This window comes from Pleurodeles waltl, chromosome 2_2, assembly GCF_031143425.1.
Source record: "Pleurodeles waltl isolate 20211129_DDA chromosome 2_2, aPleWal1.hap1.20221129, whole genome shotgun sequence".
NCBI classification, from domain to species: domain Eukaryota; kingdom Metazoa; phylum Chordata; class Amphibia; order Caudata; family Salamandridae; genus Pleurodeles; species Pleurodeles waltl.
Genome location: NC_090439.1, coordinates 475,880,555 through 475,898,033, shown reverse-complemented (window position 1 = coordinate 475,898,033; position 17,479 = coordinate 475,880,555). Strand labels below are relative to the sequence as shown.

General features: G+C 46.1%; 1 protein-coding gene across 2 annotated transcripts in view; it reads right to left on the bottom strand.

Moving 5' to 3' along the window:
- METTL4 (methyltransferase 4, N6-adenosine) overlaps nt 1–17,479 on the bottom strand; it is a 196,835-nt gene that overhangs the window by 99,037 nt on the left and 80,319 nt on the right. The window lies entirely within an intron of this gene.

Below are 17,479 nucleotides of genomic sequence, written 5' to 3'. Positions count from 1 at the left end.
ACAGGCCCACGCCATAGTTGACATTCCTCCCGGAATGCAGTCTGGCCTTTTCCTCATCCCAATGACTGCAGACAAAGTGATTTGAATTGGAGCATTACATCCTTTATTGTTGATCTGTCAATTTGGATGCTATGTGGGTGGAGGTCTCTCACAGCTTCTGTATGGTGTGCAGACCAGGTCCTCACAATCTTGCCACAAATGGATATTCCATTCCCCTGACCTTGGTGGACTTAGTTTTGCTATGTTCTTTAGTTTGCAAGTGGTCTACGGCTTGCTGCGGACCGTGGAGGGCAGTTGGGGTTTACATTCATGTTTCATTTTGTTTTCTTTCATGTGGACGCATGACCAAGGGGACAAGACAGCAGAGATGAGTGACACTAAAGACATTCCACTCATGATTACATGTTCAGCTCATTTCCCATCCTCATACATTTTTTTTATTCTACAATGTGCAGGGGATGGTGATGCAAAGACGTCGCAATGAGGTACAGGCAAATCCACATAATGTATCTCCAAGAAACACATGTGACAGTCATGAAGCTGCTCAGACTTCAACACAGATAGAGGGGTCAGATTATAGGAACTGCCTACTTGGCGTATGCTACAAGATTGCAGATATGGGAAGCACCTACAGAGCCACTGGCGATCAAGAGCCAAAAGCTAGACCCTGAGGGGAAGGGAAGTTAGATGGCGCCCTTATCACCCTTGTAGAGATTTACGCACCTAGCACTGGTCACTCCCAATTTCAAAATATCCTAACCACAGAGATGGTATATGACCTTAACTCACCTTGCATATGGGGAGGGGACTTCAACTGCGTACATGACACTATATCATGGACAGATCTAACCCACTGCACACAGGTGATCCAGACCACACACTCCTTTGCAGACTGGATAACTCACAGCCGGCTCCATGACATCAGGCGCTCCCTGCATCCTCTCTTGAGGGAGTATTCACACTTTTTCCAGACCCACCAGCTTCACACAGGAATCTAGCTTTTCCTCTGTAACCCCACCATGACCCCATTCGTCAGGTCCACTGAGTATCTGGGCTGTAAATTTTCAGACCAAAATCCCCTTGCGGTAATGATCCACTGGGCAAGTAGCGGACTCCGATCCCAACCTGAAGGCTACATACCCAGGCACCCCTGGATAACATGTTTCATGAGACCATGAGCACCCATGTTCTCGAGTACTTCAAGTCCAACAAGGGCACAGAAAGGTGGTGACATGGGGTCTCTGGATCAAGACTGATTATGGCATGAAACTGGCATTACAACAGAAAAAGAAGCAGCCATACATGAGGCAGCGACTCGGGATGGAGAAGGCATGGGTCAGGTAGATTAATTTACCACTCTCAGAACAGATTAGGGAGCATTAGTAGAGAGGCTTGTCAAGATAGATTATGCAGGATATTTAGCCAAACAGTATGCAGAGGATGACAAAGCCGTCATAAATTGGCTTGGTTGTTGCGCTCGGCGGTAGCTAGACATCAACGAAACATAATTAGGGCTCCCAGGGTAGATATACTCACCACACATCAAGACAATAATGGAGCATTTTATTGATTACTATATCTCTCTTTATCAGGAGGACGATGGGCTTGAGGTGTTCACCTTATCGGCTTACCTTGACTGCTTACCGATCCCCAGCCCAAACAACCTCTAATGCCAAATCCTGAGCCATTGTTGATTGCAGAGGTTTGCCTGGTGAAAGCCAAGATGGCGCATAATGAAACCCTGGGAACCAATGGGCTTCCTGTAGAATTTTTCAGACCTACAGAGCAACACTCGCCCTATATATCCCCCAGCTGTTTCAATCCGCCAAAGAAACAGGCAATCTCTGCACGTTCGTGAGAGAGACACTGATTCTGGTCCTTCTCAAGCCGGACATGGACCCTATAGAGGTACACTCATACCAACCGTTCTACCTCCTCAACATGGATTGTAAGATTCTTGGGACGGATATAGTAAATCAGCTGTTGCCATATGTCACTACATTGGTTCACCATGACCAGAATGGTTTCATGGCTTGGAGAAACATATTCCTCAATATCAGACATGTGTTTTGCCTTGTGGATAAGCATACCCTTCATGTGTGGCACTCTCTCTGGACATTGAAAAAGCCTTGGATACGCGGGGCTAGCCTTACCTATGGGGAATTCTGCAACACATGGGTATGGGTCTGGTGATATTGAAGTGGATTAATTTACCGTACACGGAGCCGGTCGCCAAGTTGTGTACAGGTAAAGAAATCCCAGTATCTTTGCAGTTGCATAGGGACACCAGATAGGGATGCCCGCCTCCTTCGATTATATTCACCCTGGCACTAGAATCACTGGCAGGACTATCCTGACAATGAGGCCCACAATGGAAAATACCAAGCAGTGCATCCTGGGAGGCAATCTCGCTTTATGCAGATGACGCTCTAATTTACCTCTGGGACTTGCGTAGAGACTTGCCCCAGCTGATGGAGGTGCTGGATGAATGTGGTAAGATCCCAGGCTTGAAATTAAACTGGACTAAATCCTGCCTCTTCCCCTTGCGCAAACTCTCTGAGTCAGAGCAGGAGGGACCACACCACTTGGGGCTGCTCTTCCGCTATCTTGGGGTAAATGTTTATCACACCAAGCTTGATTTGACAGAAGATAACCTGGGAAAGGCCATAACAGCTGTACGTCGCTCTCTGACATTCGGGAACTCCTTACCGCTCTCTACTTAGTGGGTAGCGTCTCAATTGCTAAAAATGTTTATAATGCCCGGCTGCTTGATCGTTTCTCAGCACAGCCTGTCTTCCTCCCCTAGTGCTTTTTCTGGGATATGAGGTAAGGGGAGGAAAAGAGTGACCTTACACAAGTTATATGCCCTACTAGAAATAGGGTGGTTCCTCACTACGAGCTGTATTACACAGCTGCACAGCTACAGTGGCCCATGCAATGGCTGTCAACGGCTGCCATTCCTGAGAAGTCATTCATCATTAGTGAATTGCATGCCGTGGCATACTAGACTGGCCTATGGACCTCCAAGGAGACGGAGTGGGACATCTCAGCAAAGTAGCCATGTTTTGTTGGAGAATGTATGTGACCCCACAGCATGGTCCAGCGCCATATAGTAAGCACTATATAAATACAATTGCAATTACAATATACGACAACTCTACCACTGTGCATGCTTCCGATGCTCCATGGGGTGGCAGACCATTATAACACTGGACCACTGGACCCTAGATTTGAGGCAGGTAACCTTGCAGTGAGCGACCTGTATGAACTTAAAATCCTCATGTCCTTCCAAGACCTCAGCGAGCACTACGACATTCATGAGGGCAGTTTTTGACTTACAATGCGTTGACAGTCGCCAGTGGTGCTTTATGGCATCCTGAGCTTATGAATCCACCACTACTCCAGCGTTAAAACTATTGCTGGAGCATGGTATGAGCAAACACGCAATAAAATACAAAGGGTTGCTGGAAACCGCATGCCTTTAGGGATAAACGGGTTTAGTCTACTAGATAGTACCTTATACACAGGCAATGGTCCTGTGTGTAGGAACGGACCTGGGGGTCTGCAGGAATTCCAGACTAAAATTACCCCAGGTCAACTATGTCAACCAAAACTATCTCACCCTGTGCACCTCCAACACATCTTTCCTGGACTAACCCCAAAATGCCCACAATGCCCCTGCATAGAGGGAGACTTCTACCATGTGGTGTGGGCTTGCCCGGAAGTTGAGAAGTATCGGACAGAAGCAGTACAGATACTGTCATATTATGGGTTGACCGTTACAGTGAGATCGCCTACACTGCCTCCTGGGACTGACAGCTCATACACACAATAATTAATATGCTACCAAGTTTGCCAATTTGGAGATTATTCATCTAAAGTGCAGCACAGCAATGGCCTGGAAGTCTGGGGTGGCACCCTCACTGTCATTTTGGCAGTGAGATCTTCTTAAATGGGCTTCTCCAATGAGACGACCACCTGACGCTCACTCGCCTTGCAACAAGGAGTAACAACTTTGTTGGACACATGGGACAAATACCTCGACAATCTGTCAGCAAAGACAAATAAGAGACACCCTGAACCAGGCACCATCTGACTGACACTTCTCGACATGACTGGGAACCTTTGTTGGGGGCGTTCCTCTGATGGCTGACAACACATCACATATTCACGGGCCATATCACCGCCTCCGCTGCCCCTTCCATACATTTACCAATGGGATACTTGGGTCTTTCCTACTCTGGATCCCCTTTCAGGATTTGATGTTGGGTCGTCCTCCCCCTCACGCAGTAGCTGTGATACACCGAGATGAGGCTCTTCCCCTTGGGATGCCAATGGATGGTTTCCACACCATAGACATTATCGGTTATACCCATCTGGAGAATTGTTGTCATGTTTTTGCCTTTACTTTTGCTTTTCCCAACTCCTTATAGTAGGTCTACACAGACACTATACATGGATGACCCACACTATGGGGGGCCAGATTGGTCTCTGTCCTGGAAATGCCCAAATCAGAGCACACACATGTGGAAAGTAAATCACACTATGATGCACCTAGAGGCCAAAACTATATTGTGCCATGATTTCCACCTGCTTTTATCTGTTTACTATGCATAAAACGTTCATATGAGCTACTAGGGGAAAAATAGATGATGATCTGTTCATCTTGCTCTTGGTCATTACCTCTCCCATCAAGTCCCCCTGCATCTCTTCTCTCTCCACAGTCTTGGCAGAGCACAGAACACTGTGATGCAACTAGTTGCTTTCCTTAGAGTGCATATATTGTGAATAATGATTCTTTGTGCTCCTAACGTATCAAATGTCCAATGAGTTTGAAGTGTAGTTCTGATGTGGGCCTACTAGAATACTCTAGTGTTTGGGTATAGTTTAAATAAAGCTTCATACTGTGCTGTGCAGAGCAGAAGTTGCTTGATGCTCTCTTAAAAGTGGGTTAGTGCTATGTACTTAAGTCTTATTTGTTATGTTCTAATTTGCCTACAATGTGTTATCACTATTCATGCCATGCTGAATTTTGCAGTTTGTACTCATTTTGTATTTTGAAAATGTGCATAAAACCCTCTTTGTTTTGGGGGGAGAAGTATTACTTTCCTGTCCTACTGGGGACTCAGTCCATTTGAACTTTAGGTAGCTTTCTCTTTCTACCAGAGACTATGTTCAATTTATTACAGAGATTTTTAAACTTTCCTCTAGGGATGCTGTCCTTTCTTTAGGATTTCCTTTTCATTTGGGACATAGAATAATACCGATTTCCGATTAAGTACTCTGGATTTATATCTTCATGGCATTTAACCATTGTTCTGAACCTCTTTACCTATGAGATTTTGTAATACAACCCTATACATTTTCCTTGATTTTGAACTCAGTTATTGAGTGGTCCTGTTACTTTATTGTGTTACTCTGCTAAGTACCACTGAGCCTATTGTTGAGCAGGATGTTCTTTATCACAAGATCAAGGGTGAGGAGCAGAAGTGCCTGTGGTAATTTTGAGGTGATGTAAATTCTGAGGTGTCTGAATTTTGGGGTTCCACCTACAAATTGGTAGACGATAGATGGGTGTGTAAGAGCACCTCCTCTTTTGTAGGGGTACCCCAAAAGTTTCCCAGCCTTGATGTCTGATCTATTATTCTCCAATAGTTTTTGGAACTCTGCCAAAAACTTTCAGTACTGGAGAAGTGATTTGCTGTAAGTCCCTGAATGGTTTTGAGTGTAACTACAATAAGGTGCATTCATTTATGTGTGACTGAAGCATGAGTTTGAGAAATTGATTTTTGTTGGGTGAGTTCTCTGGATATGTGATGATTGTGGGTTTAATTGCGGAATTGAATATTGTTCTGTTGATATATTATTCATATTTGTAATCTCATTTGGTTCTATTGGTTTGGTTTTGGGTTAGTCAACGGATTCGTCAAAATCCAAGCTCTTGAGATATATTCGTTTTACGTGTCTGTATAAAATAGAGTGTAGTGCAAGGTATCACATAGTCATACACATGGATAGGGTTTCTTAAACCAACGAGTCTTCCTTTACGGGTTGGGTGCCTAATTTGGGTTGTTGTATCTTGCTCCTGAGTGCACAGGAGTGAGCATCCGGACTATGGAGGAATGGCCCTGTTCTGGGGTGTATCTAGTGAGAATTGGGATTTTGACAGGGTTTCTGTTGGCCGTTCTTGACTTTGAAATTTTGTTTCCTAATTCCGGAAGTTACATGGCTTGCGACTGAATTGCTTTTCTTGATTTATTGACTTTTCCTTCCCATATAGGGTAAACAGACAAGAGTTTATTTAGTGTATTGATTTAAAAGAGGTTTTGTAATAGTTTTCCCATGCAAAAAGAAGTCCTGCTGTGGTTCTTTAGTGGCTAGAAAGCTACACCAGGGTTGGGGAGACATCAACACAAATCTGTGCACTGACTGGTTCGTTGCTGGCACAGCCGTGCTATGATCGGTTTACCTTTGACAGAGACATACTGTGATTGGTTGTTGTTCACTGGTTCATTTACTGTGTTTTTAGGTTGATTTTGTGAAGAGAAAATAAATGAGAACTGTAAGTAATTGGGTTGATGGAAGTCTGGGCTGTGAGTCCTAGTCATGCAGCAACCACACTCCTTGTCAGGATAACACACAAGCAAACCCCAAATTAACCTATGCTCAACCTCCAGATAGCTTGGCTTAACTTAATGGCAATGTGTAAAGTATTTGTGCAAGCGTTCAAACAGTAACACAGTGACAAAACATCACAAAAGGAACCCACCACAGAGTTACAACACTAGAGTAAGTTTTAATATATTCAAAAAAGTCAAAATGACAAAAATTCAATTATCAGAAACAGAGATATTGAATTTTAAAATTTTAAGTGAAAAATAGCACTAAAAAGCACAAAGCGCTATTGAGGATATCTGGTCGCGCCAATCACTAGTCAAGGCTGACCACGAAAGAGCATGGGCCAGCTACAGGGACCCAGTAAGGCCCGCTGAAAGTACCTTGTATCATGGCTGCAGAGTGCTGCATGGGTCTGCGAAGATGCATCACACAGCTGAGGTAAAGTGTTGGGTACGAGATGCTGCGAGGTTGTGGTGTAAGGTCCTGTTGCTTCGACAACGAGGATTCCCTCAAAGGGCTTGTGATGCAAAGGCCAGTGTCAAGGATGTGTTGAGCAGTCATGACAATGTGTCCATTCCAATGAGCAGTGAAGCTTAGATGCAAAGGTTCAGCAGCATCGTCAAGCCTGCCGTCAACAAGGAATGCAAGAAGCTGCGTAGGGAATAGCGTTGTACAGTGGCAGTTCCAAAGGTGGTGTTTCGGTTCTAAGATGTGGGTTGCTGCAGCGATGCAAGTCTTTTGCAACCGGTTCAATCCACACAGTCGCAGCGATGCAACACTTCTGCTCAGGGATAGGCTGATCTGTAGAGAGGCATTCGCTCTGCTCATGGATATGCTGTTTAGCAGAGGTGATGTGTAACTTCTGCTAGCAATTACCTTAGGCCCACATCTAAGGGTCCAGGACTGAGGTGACCCCACTTGGCAGGGTAGACTCACAGATGGCAGAGTCCAGGTGCAGTAGCAGGGTGGTTGGAAGCATTTTATGTGGCTGAGACTTCAGATCAGGAAGCCAGCCAATCTAGCCCTTGGAGTCACTCTGGGTTCTGCGTTGAAAGGATACATGTCTAGTCCTTCTCACCCAGGCAAGAGGGCAGCAGGTCAGCACAGCAAAGCAGGAGTCCAGCAGAGTGCCAGTCCTTCAGCCGCACAGCAGTCTTCTGGCAGAGTATCCACAGGTCCAGAAGTATTCTGAAGTGGTTGAGTCCGAGGTCCAGTTCTTATATCCAGTTGCACCTTTGAAGTTGGGGTAACTTTAAAGGCATGCTTTTGAAGTGCACAGATGTGCTGCCCTCCTCCTACCCTGGCTCCAGACTAACTATAGGGAGTTTACAGCCCTTTGTATGGGGACAGGACATAGCCTATTCAGGTGTGAGTCTGGGTCCAGCTCCTCCCTCCAATCCTGCCCAGGGTGGCCCATCAGGTCACACCTAAGCTTCCATAGGGTGAATAAAACAAAGCCCAACTGCTAACTACACCTAGTCATGTGGCCAGAGACAGGCTGCAGGCACCAAATGGCTAAGGCAGGAAAATGCCAGCTTTATACAAGTTGCATTTTCAGAAATGCAATTTAAAATCTGACTTTACCATACGTTAGAATTATAAATTGTGATTCCAGAGACACCAAACTTGAAGAGGCAATCACTTCACTTTTGGAAACTATGCTTCTAAAGTGTAATAATGCAATTCCAATGTTAACCTATGGGGGAGATAGACCTTTTAGTGGTGAACAAAACTTAATTACGGGTTTTTACCCACCAGGACATGTAAAACTAAAAAGTGCATGTCCAGCCTTGTAAACACATTGCACCCTGCCCTCTGGGCTGCCCAGGGTCTACTCTAGGGGTGACTTGTATGTATTAAAAAGGAAGGTTTGGACCTGGCAAAAGGTTTATTCTGCCAGGTCAAAATGGCAGTTCAAAACTGCACACAGGCTCTGCAATGGCAGTCCTGTCGCATGTTTAAAGGGCTACTTAAGTGGGTGGCACGTTCAGTGCCACAGGCCCACTAGCAGTATTTATTTTACAGGCCTTGGTCACATGTAGTGCACTTTAATGTGAACCTGGAAGTAAATTAAATATGCCAACTGGGGATAAATAAATGTTACCATGTTTTACAGGAAAGAACACAAGCACTTTAACACTGGTTAGCAGTGGTAAAGCACGTAAAGTCTAAATACTAATAAAAACGAAACCAGAAAAGCAGAGGAGGAAGCAAAAAGTCAGGGGGAAGACTGTTCCAAGACTGACAGGTCTAACATGAGCATACTAAAAAAGCCTAATGTTACTGCAGTACCTGTAGAAGATCAGAAATTACCAGCAGAAAGAACGCTTGCATTTGAAATAATGATGGACATTGGGTATTATATGTGTAACTAGATTTCTGAATGGCACAATTATACCAAATCTAACAAAGTTTACAATTTCCATAGAAAACAGATTATGGGGGTCATTCTGACCCTGGCGGCCACCGACCACGGGAGCACCGCCAACAGGCTGGCGGTGCTCCAACGAGCATTCTGACCGCGGCGGTTCAGCCGCGGTCAGAAGCGGAAAGTCAGCGGTCTCCCGCCGACTTTCCGCTGCTCGTTGGAATCCTCCATGGCTGCGGAGCGCGCTCCGCAGCCATGAGGATTCTGACCCCCCCTACTGCCATCCTGTTCATGGCGGGAAAGCCGCCATGAACAGGATGGCGGTAGGGGGGGTCGCGGGGCCCCTGGGGGCCCCTGCCGTGCCCATGCCAATGGCATGGGCACGGCAGGGGCCCCCGTAAGAGGGCCCCGCAAGGTATTTCAGTGTCTGCCTTGCAGACACTGAAATACGCGACGGGTGCTACTGCACCCGTCGCACCTTCCCACTCCGCCGGCTCGATTACGAGCCGGCATCCTCGTGGGAAGGGAGTTTTTCCCTGGGCTGGCGGGCGGTCTTTTGGAGACCGCCCGCCAGCCCAGGGAAAAACTCATAATACCCTCCGCGGTCTTCTGACCGCGGAGCGGTATTATGGGGGCGGAATTCTGGCGGGCGGCCTCCGCCGCCCGCCAGAATTAGAATCACCCCCTATGTGTGATATGAAGCTGGTGCCTAGACCCACACAGTCTGAGGCGCTTAAAAAGTGGGATCACATGGCGACAGCGAAAGTGAGAAAGAAAAGATGAAGTGTTCATTTAGAGATTGGCTTGAGAAAAAGTGGGGAAAAACAGTAGAAGTGCTAGAGGTAGGGTACAATAGAATATGTGTATGTATTTATTGTTTGTCTACGTACATTTATGCGGTACAAGTACTGCAAATAAAGTTAATATTGATTGATAGAGTACTTAAAACATTATTTGCATTATTTAAGAAACATTATTTGCATTATTTAAGAAAACCAATGACAAAGATAAGACAAACAAAGAAGAGAAGTACACAAATGATTCAAATGAGGATAATTTTATTAACGAGCTTTTGAATTCTAGACCTCCTCCGCACGCAGCCCAGGCGACGGAAACAAATGGTACTAGAACAGAAATAGATACAGGTGCTGGGGGAGATGGTACAGTACTGCAAGCTCCTACAGGAGTGGGACCGAGCAAGCCGTCTGACACGGAAATGGCACCAGTGCCCAGTAGAAACAGAGATGAACAGACTGGTGTACAAATACAGACTAGTGCACCTGCACGAATGGTGGTGGTTGAGGAGGCTCCTAAAGAAATTGATACTGGCATTTCAAAAAGTTAATTTAATGAAATGTTGCAGGGGAACATTTATTTGAACATGTGTTTACTTGAAATGCTGATAATGATACATTTCAAGAGTTATATGACGAATTGGTATTTGACTTCAGCAAGATGGAAAATGTGAAATGAAATCATAAAATGGGTTTTACTCATGATGAAATTAAGGAAATGGGCTTGATTGCCTTGAGAGCTCATATAAAAGATTTAATTGAGAAAACAAGAAAAATGGGTGATTTAAAGAAATATCAAGAAAGATGGAAAAGAACGAGTAAAAAGAAATCAAAGGGAACTGAAAGTGGGATAAGAGGTATACAGAGTAACTCTGAAGGGAGACAGTGTTGAATTTTCCTTCAAGAAAAGTTCACCAAGAGAATCTTGTGTATGTGCCAAGGACAAGGGTAGATCTTTATACTTCCTCTCATAATTTCTCAAAATTGTGAAAGGAGCCAGGGAAGTGGTAGAACTCATTGTTCAAAATATTGGTTCCTAGTGACATGTGGACAGACTGTAAAGCTGTAGTTGGATGGCCAAATGCGCGACCAGCAAAAGTGGTTCTGTCAGAACCTCTAAGGGGGCTACAGGTCACACAGAGCCTACTGGGCCCAACTGTGGTGTTCGCGCCTTTTTACTCTTGATGTCCTGGGCCCAACCTACTATTGATTCTGAGCAAGTAGGCAAAGTACCACTTATGCATTTGACTCTCAGTGGTAGCTGTGGACGAGCAATCAAAGGCTTCCTCGGGGAGGAAGTGTAGATGCAGGTAAGTAAATATGACCCATAACTCAAAGTGCACTCAATAGAAACAATAAATCAAGTTCTAACTCTACACATTCAAAGAAATACTGACATTCATTGGCAACAACACAATCCCATGGAGGCCGAGGCTAAGTAGCTGTCAGGCAAATTCCTGTCAAACCCTCTTTCTTAAAATGTGGTTAGGGTTATTCCCCATTCACTGGTGGCCACATTCAGGGAAAGCTTACATGTAGGCTGTATTCAAGAGTTCCCCTTCGACTGTTAGGAATTAGTCAAAAGTGTCAATGCTGCCGCAGCACCTTAAGCAGCAAATCCCCGGGGCCTCAGAGGCGCAGTTCAAGTCTTACTCACTCCTAGAGCACAAAAGCATTCAGTATTGCAGAGGGTGCCCTGAGTGTGAGTTCTGATCCTGTTCCAAGTTGAGCTGATCGTGGTACAGATCCTCAAACAATAGGCTAAATTACCCCCTACTGATGTCTGGAACCAGTGCAGTCACCTCATGAACAAAGACATTTTTGAGTATAAGTACAGGGGCTCTGACCCCATGTTTATAGAGCACATTTGGAACTGGGACTGAACGTCTGGAAGGAGGACTGTTGAGCTGCAAAAGGGCTCATTCGGACTGCACTTCTGCTCTTCCCTGCTGCCTGTCTGCTGGGTGGCATAAAGGACTCACTAGATTGTTTTTCTGCTTGTTGCCCTGCTGCCAACTGCTCTCTGACTTTGGATGACCCAGGCACTACCAGGACTGCCAGGAGGAACCTCCACCCATCAAGCTGAGCTGGTCTGCCTGCACCTAATGTGACCCCTTGAGTGCCTCTCAAGGAGCCCAGCGGAGAGACCACACTGATATCCTGTTCCTTGGCCTCTTCAAAAGACTAGCGCAGGGTGAGCGCTCCATCGTGTTACTTGACTGGAGCAACGATAGCACATACCGAGCGCTGTACATTTTCCCCACTTCTCAACTAAGTGCACGGCGAGCGCTCTACAAACTCCCTGGCACACAAGGAGGGCTTCATTTGCTTTCAGCGCATTTGGTGCGCTTCATTGTCTTTCTGTGCCTTTCTTCCCCCCGTGCGTGTCAGGTGCTCTGTATTCTCTGGGGCCGGCAACTCTCCTCCCATCCTGTCCCAGTGTTAGGAGAAGCCCTGGGTTTGTGGCCCTGCCTGGTCTGCGACAACTGGACAGCGTCGCAGCAGGCTGCTGGAAAGCTACCAGTGCGGCTCCCAACAGGCGGGACCCCGATGTACCACTCCTTGGAAAGAGGTGCAGTTCTGAGCCAACCTCTCCTTGCCAATCACCTCGCCAGCCAACCAGCAGATACCCCTCTCAGCGTGGCCCCCCCTCTAGGAATGGAGACGCAAGCAACAGTGCATGGGAGCGGCCAGGCGGAGTAAAGGAGACAGCTCCCAGAAGAGCATGAGGCTGGGGCCCTTACAGTCGTCCCCAGTTGAGGTCACGGGTGCTACTGTATGTGGATAGGAGTGAAGAACGCTTGCATGCTGCAGAGTGGCAGCCTGGGGTTGACCTCTGCTGTAACGGCCATGGGTCCACCTGAAGGTGCATTGACTGGCTTGTAAGCCTGGCAAAATCAGGTCACTGCCCTGCCCTGGCTGAACGAGGGCGGCCATTTAGGCCTGTCAGCCAGACGGGACCCAACATCTATGGAGGGCTGCAGGTTGTCCAATTTTAGGAGCAGGGGCCTCACCTTCTTCTGAGGGAGCTCGTGCTTTGGGGGATATCGGTGCACTACACATGTCTCAAGTCACAACCTGGCCTCCGGGCATGGTTCATCCTGTACCTTAAGTGGCTGCTCCAGTGATCATTTCAGCCACACAATGTCCGGGATCACGAGCAAGGCCCCTGTATTTGCCTCACACATATGGGATTGCTAGTCCACGACGGTGGCCACATTTTTGTACTTTATAACCTCTAAAAGAAGCGTGAGTGCTCCAAGGCTCAATGTGACTTCCTCCAATAAGTGTTTACAGTGGTTATACAAAGGAGGGCTTACACAACCCTGATGTGCATGTGCTAGTACAACAATGGTTATGGTCACTTGTGTAATTATATTGGCATCGGGGGATATCAGTGTTTTTACCCCATCTGCTGCATCTCATGCCCTGACATGCGAGTACTGAGTGTGTTTGATCGTCACAGTGCAAGGATAAGGAGTACTAACACGATGATTGCATAGTATGGCCAGTATGAATGGTACATGGTGATTCATGTGTGCCCTGCTATAACCTACCTGTTGTGTCTCATGCTCTAATGTTGGGACGTATGACAATTTGAATCTTGCCTAGCTGAAATAATGAGTACTGACTCAGGATTTGCAAAGGGCACGCAGTATTTACGAGTAACTTCATTGTGGTCGATGTTTTATGCACTATATATTCATTCCTGTGTGGACTTTCTTTTGTGGTGTATTTATTGTGTTACTGGTGTAAGTGTGTTGTGCAGATGCTTTACATATGAACTCTTGGGATAAGCCTGACTGCTGTATGCCAAGCTACTAGGGGGTGAGTACAGGTTATCTTTGGTGTGTAACGTATTTGCCCTAACTAGAGTGGTGGGTTCTGCCTGGCTTAGGTGCATACCCTAGCCAACCAGAAACCCAATTCCTAACCGTGTCTCAACCTCCCCTTATGTGATGTGTAATGTGACTTACGGTCTGAATCTTTGAAGTTCTATATTAGGGTTCTGCTTCTTCCTAAGTGTACACTTTTCTTTACTTCTTTCTCCTTGAAAGAATATCGGTCACAGTAGGCAAGACTACGAAGCTAACTGACCCACAACATAATTCATGGGAGTGACCAGAGTTCCCACCTGGACATCAGCCACAGTGATACGTGCACCAAAAGAATAATCCCAGGCTCCCAGCTCTACTCTTTATGATTTTCTTATCAGCCCCATCTCTTTCCTGAGATGTGCCCATGCCCCTTTCCTGTGATCTATCACTGAATCACAGAGCAACCTTTTAAAGTGTAAAAGGTGGAGTCCCTTCTCCTTTCCTCCAATGTGTGTCCCACAAAGCCCAGAGGGCAGCAGCAATACACAATTCTGTCTCTGGGGATTCCTCTCCTCCTCGTATCTTCACCAGGCAGGCCTGTGCTTCCAAAAATGGAACTAAGGGTCCACCATATAGTGTACCATTGCAGGCACACTTGCACTCAGTGTACATTGTACATTCATAGCACACTTATTAGCCAGTACTGTCATCTGTATGCTTTGCACCATTACAGGCACACAAATTCAGTCTGCACACACTGCTCAGTACTGTAGCTTTTCATTATTGCACCATGGTGTGCTATTTGCAAACATACACTGCAGCACACACTTACTATGAGCATGCTGCACAACACTTCACCAGTCATGTATTGTAGTTCACACCACCATACATGCACCTACCTCAAGCTTTCATTGTGCATGCACTGCTCAGCACTAAATCTTTCATGTCATGTATTTCTCGCAGGCATACATTGATTCAGAACATGACTTAATCCCACATGTACTACACTATACTACTCTATCCATGTACTGTGCCCTTCCCTGTTACATATACATCCAGTGCAGTCACTATTCCTGTGCTGAGCAACACACTACAACTATATGATGTAGGCCAAGGGTGAGTTAAGCATTCATCAGTGGAACATTTAAAAAGGTGAGTGAGCCTGTAAGTCTCACTCCAGTAATAAAGGGTAAAATGGACCTGTTCACTTCTATTGATCGCTACACGGTATGCTGTCACCACTGCACTTGTGTGTCCTAACTCCTGCTGAAGGCAGTAGCCTTTCACCACTATGAGGGTAGGGCACTGGGTACCCCTCCGAGTCCAACAAGACTGCAATCCTTGAGACAGGCCTGTGTCATGGCGCACATGCATGATCCGTGTTTACCTGTGACCAAACAAAAAATCATCATTGATCTCTGACCATACAGAGGACTTTTCCCTCCCTACAGGCGCACCTTTCAGATCAGAACACCCCGAACCAACTCCTAACCTGGAGAGGTTAGGTGGTCAAATTGGTAAAACCGGCAGGAAAGTCAGTCAGCCTCCCAGTGGCTTACTCCGGCTCTGTGCTCCACTACAAAGTTAAATCATTGCAAAAAATAGAAAGAGACTTGGGATTATCTCCCTGCACAGACTTCAACATTTTAGTGGCTTATGAACTGTTTGCCCCACAAACCTAATGCCAAACAAATATGGACTGAACTTACTTAAAGCCCACAGTATAGTCAAGCACTCCTTCTCAATAGCTGCCCAGTACTGCTCTCTGGGTATTAATCTTCTACTAATGAAGTCTACCAGACACTCTATACCTCTATCATCCCATTAAGCTAACACCGCTCCAGCTCCTTTGTCACAGTCATCCGTCTGTACAATGAAAGGCTGACTGTAGTCAGGCACTTTCAGTACTGATGCAGTGCATAGTGCCTTCTTCAGTTCCTCAAATGCCTTTTGACACTTGGCAGTCCATATTACCTTCTCGGGCTGCCTCCTAGAGGTCAAAGCAGTCAATGGGGCAACTATATTTCCATTAGTCAGCCACAAAACTCCTGTAATGCATGGTGAGTCCCAAGAAGGTCCTCACTTCACTTGGGGAAAGGTAACTTCCACTGCACCACAGACTGAATCTTGGCATCCAACGGGTGAATCTTCTCATCCCCCACATCATGCCAAAGGTAGACTAAAGAGGATTGCCTCACCTGGCACTTAGTTGCTCTGATGGTCAGTTTTGCCTCCTGTATCCTTGACAACACTTATTCCAGGTGCTTTAGGTGGTTCTTACATGAAATGCTGAACATCGCAATATCATCCAAGTAGGCCACAAAGAACTCTTTCAACCCTGCAAGAACATGGCTCAACAGGCGCTGAAAAGTGGCAGGAGCATTTTTCAACCCAAAGGCTATCACTTTACGCTGATATAGCCCCTCTGGCATAAAAAAAGCTGTCTGCTGCTTAGCATTTGGTGCCAAAGCGATCTGCCAATATCCACTGTTAAAATCTAAGGTGCTCAAGTACCTTGAAGCATCTAACCGCAAGCTCATCTCCTCTGGGGTTTGGATGGGCATCATTTTTTGGTTACCTCATTCAGGGCTCGTTAATCCACACAGAACCACAAGTAAGAATACCCTTGCTTTGAGACCAGAACCACAGGACAAGACCAATGACTACTACATCTTTCAATGACTCCCATGTCCAACATATTGGCAACTTCTGCCTTAATAAATCCCTGAACCCAGTCAGACATTCTGTACATCCTGCCCTTCCCTGGAAAACTGTCACCCGTGTCTATGCCTTTGTACAGACAGGCATCAGTCCTGGAGTCAGCGAAAACAGCTTGGCAAACCATCCCAACACCTCTCTACACTCTCCCTGTTGCTCAGGCATTAACTCAAGGGCTAACTGAACCCCTTCCACAGTGTCAACCTTCATATCATTATGCAGCAAGTCAGGAAGAGGCTTACGGTCTTTCTTAACTTCCTCTGCCATAGCAATGAGATCCATTTTGTAGTCCCTGCGGAGGTAAGACTTCAGCCTGATCACATGGAACACCCTCTTGGATTCCCTTGTGGCTCTTGTGTCCACCAAGTAGTTTACTTCAGACAATTTCTGAACTATATTGTATGGCCCACACTATTTGTCCTTGATAGCCCTGGGACAAATAGGCTACAGCACCAACACCTCTTGACTTTTTTAATGCCCAGTCAGTGTAGCTTTCTGATCACACCACTCCTTCTTCAGCACTTAGCTAGTCTGAAGGTTTTTCTTTGCCTGACACGTGTATCGCATCAGCAACATCGTGAGGCCAATAACATAGTCTAACACATATTCTGTGGAGAGACTGAAGTTCCTTCCCACTCTTCTCTTACTAAGGCAAGTAGTCCCTGGAGTCGGTGTCCATACAGAAGTTCAAAGAGAGTGAATCCTATTCCCTTCTGCGGAATCTCTCAGTAGGCAAACAAGAGACATGGCAGGAGAAGACCCTACTTCTTCCTGAGATTCCCTGGTAGAGTTCCCATCATGCTCTTCAGTGTTCTGTTAAATTGCTCAACCAAACCACTGGTTTGTTGGTGGTGTGCCATACCAGCTTGCTCCCATTTTTCTCTCCTATGGGAAGAGATAAAATTGGTTCCCCGGTCAGAAATGACCGTCCTTGGAAATCTGACCCTAGAAAAAAATCCCTGGGAGAGCTTGGGCTACCAACTCTGCAGTCATGCTTCTCAAAGGTACAGCTTCAGGGTACCGAGTGATTCACAACAATCAAGATATATTTGCCTGATTGTGAAGAAGGAGGGGTGTCAAATGGACCATGTTAGAAATGGGATCCCCCTGTCCAAGCAAGGACCCTCACTCTATTGAGGGTAAGTCACACACAATCCAAATTA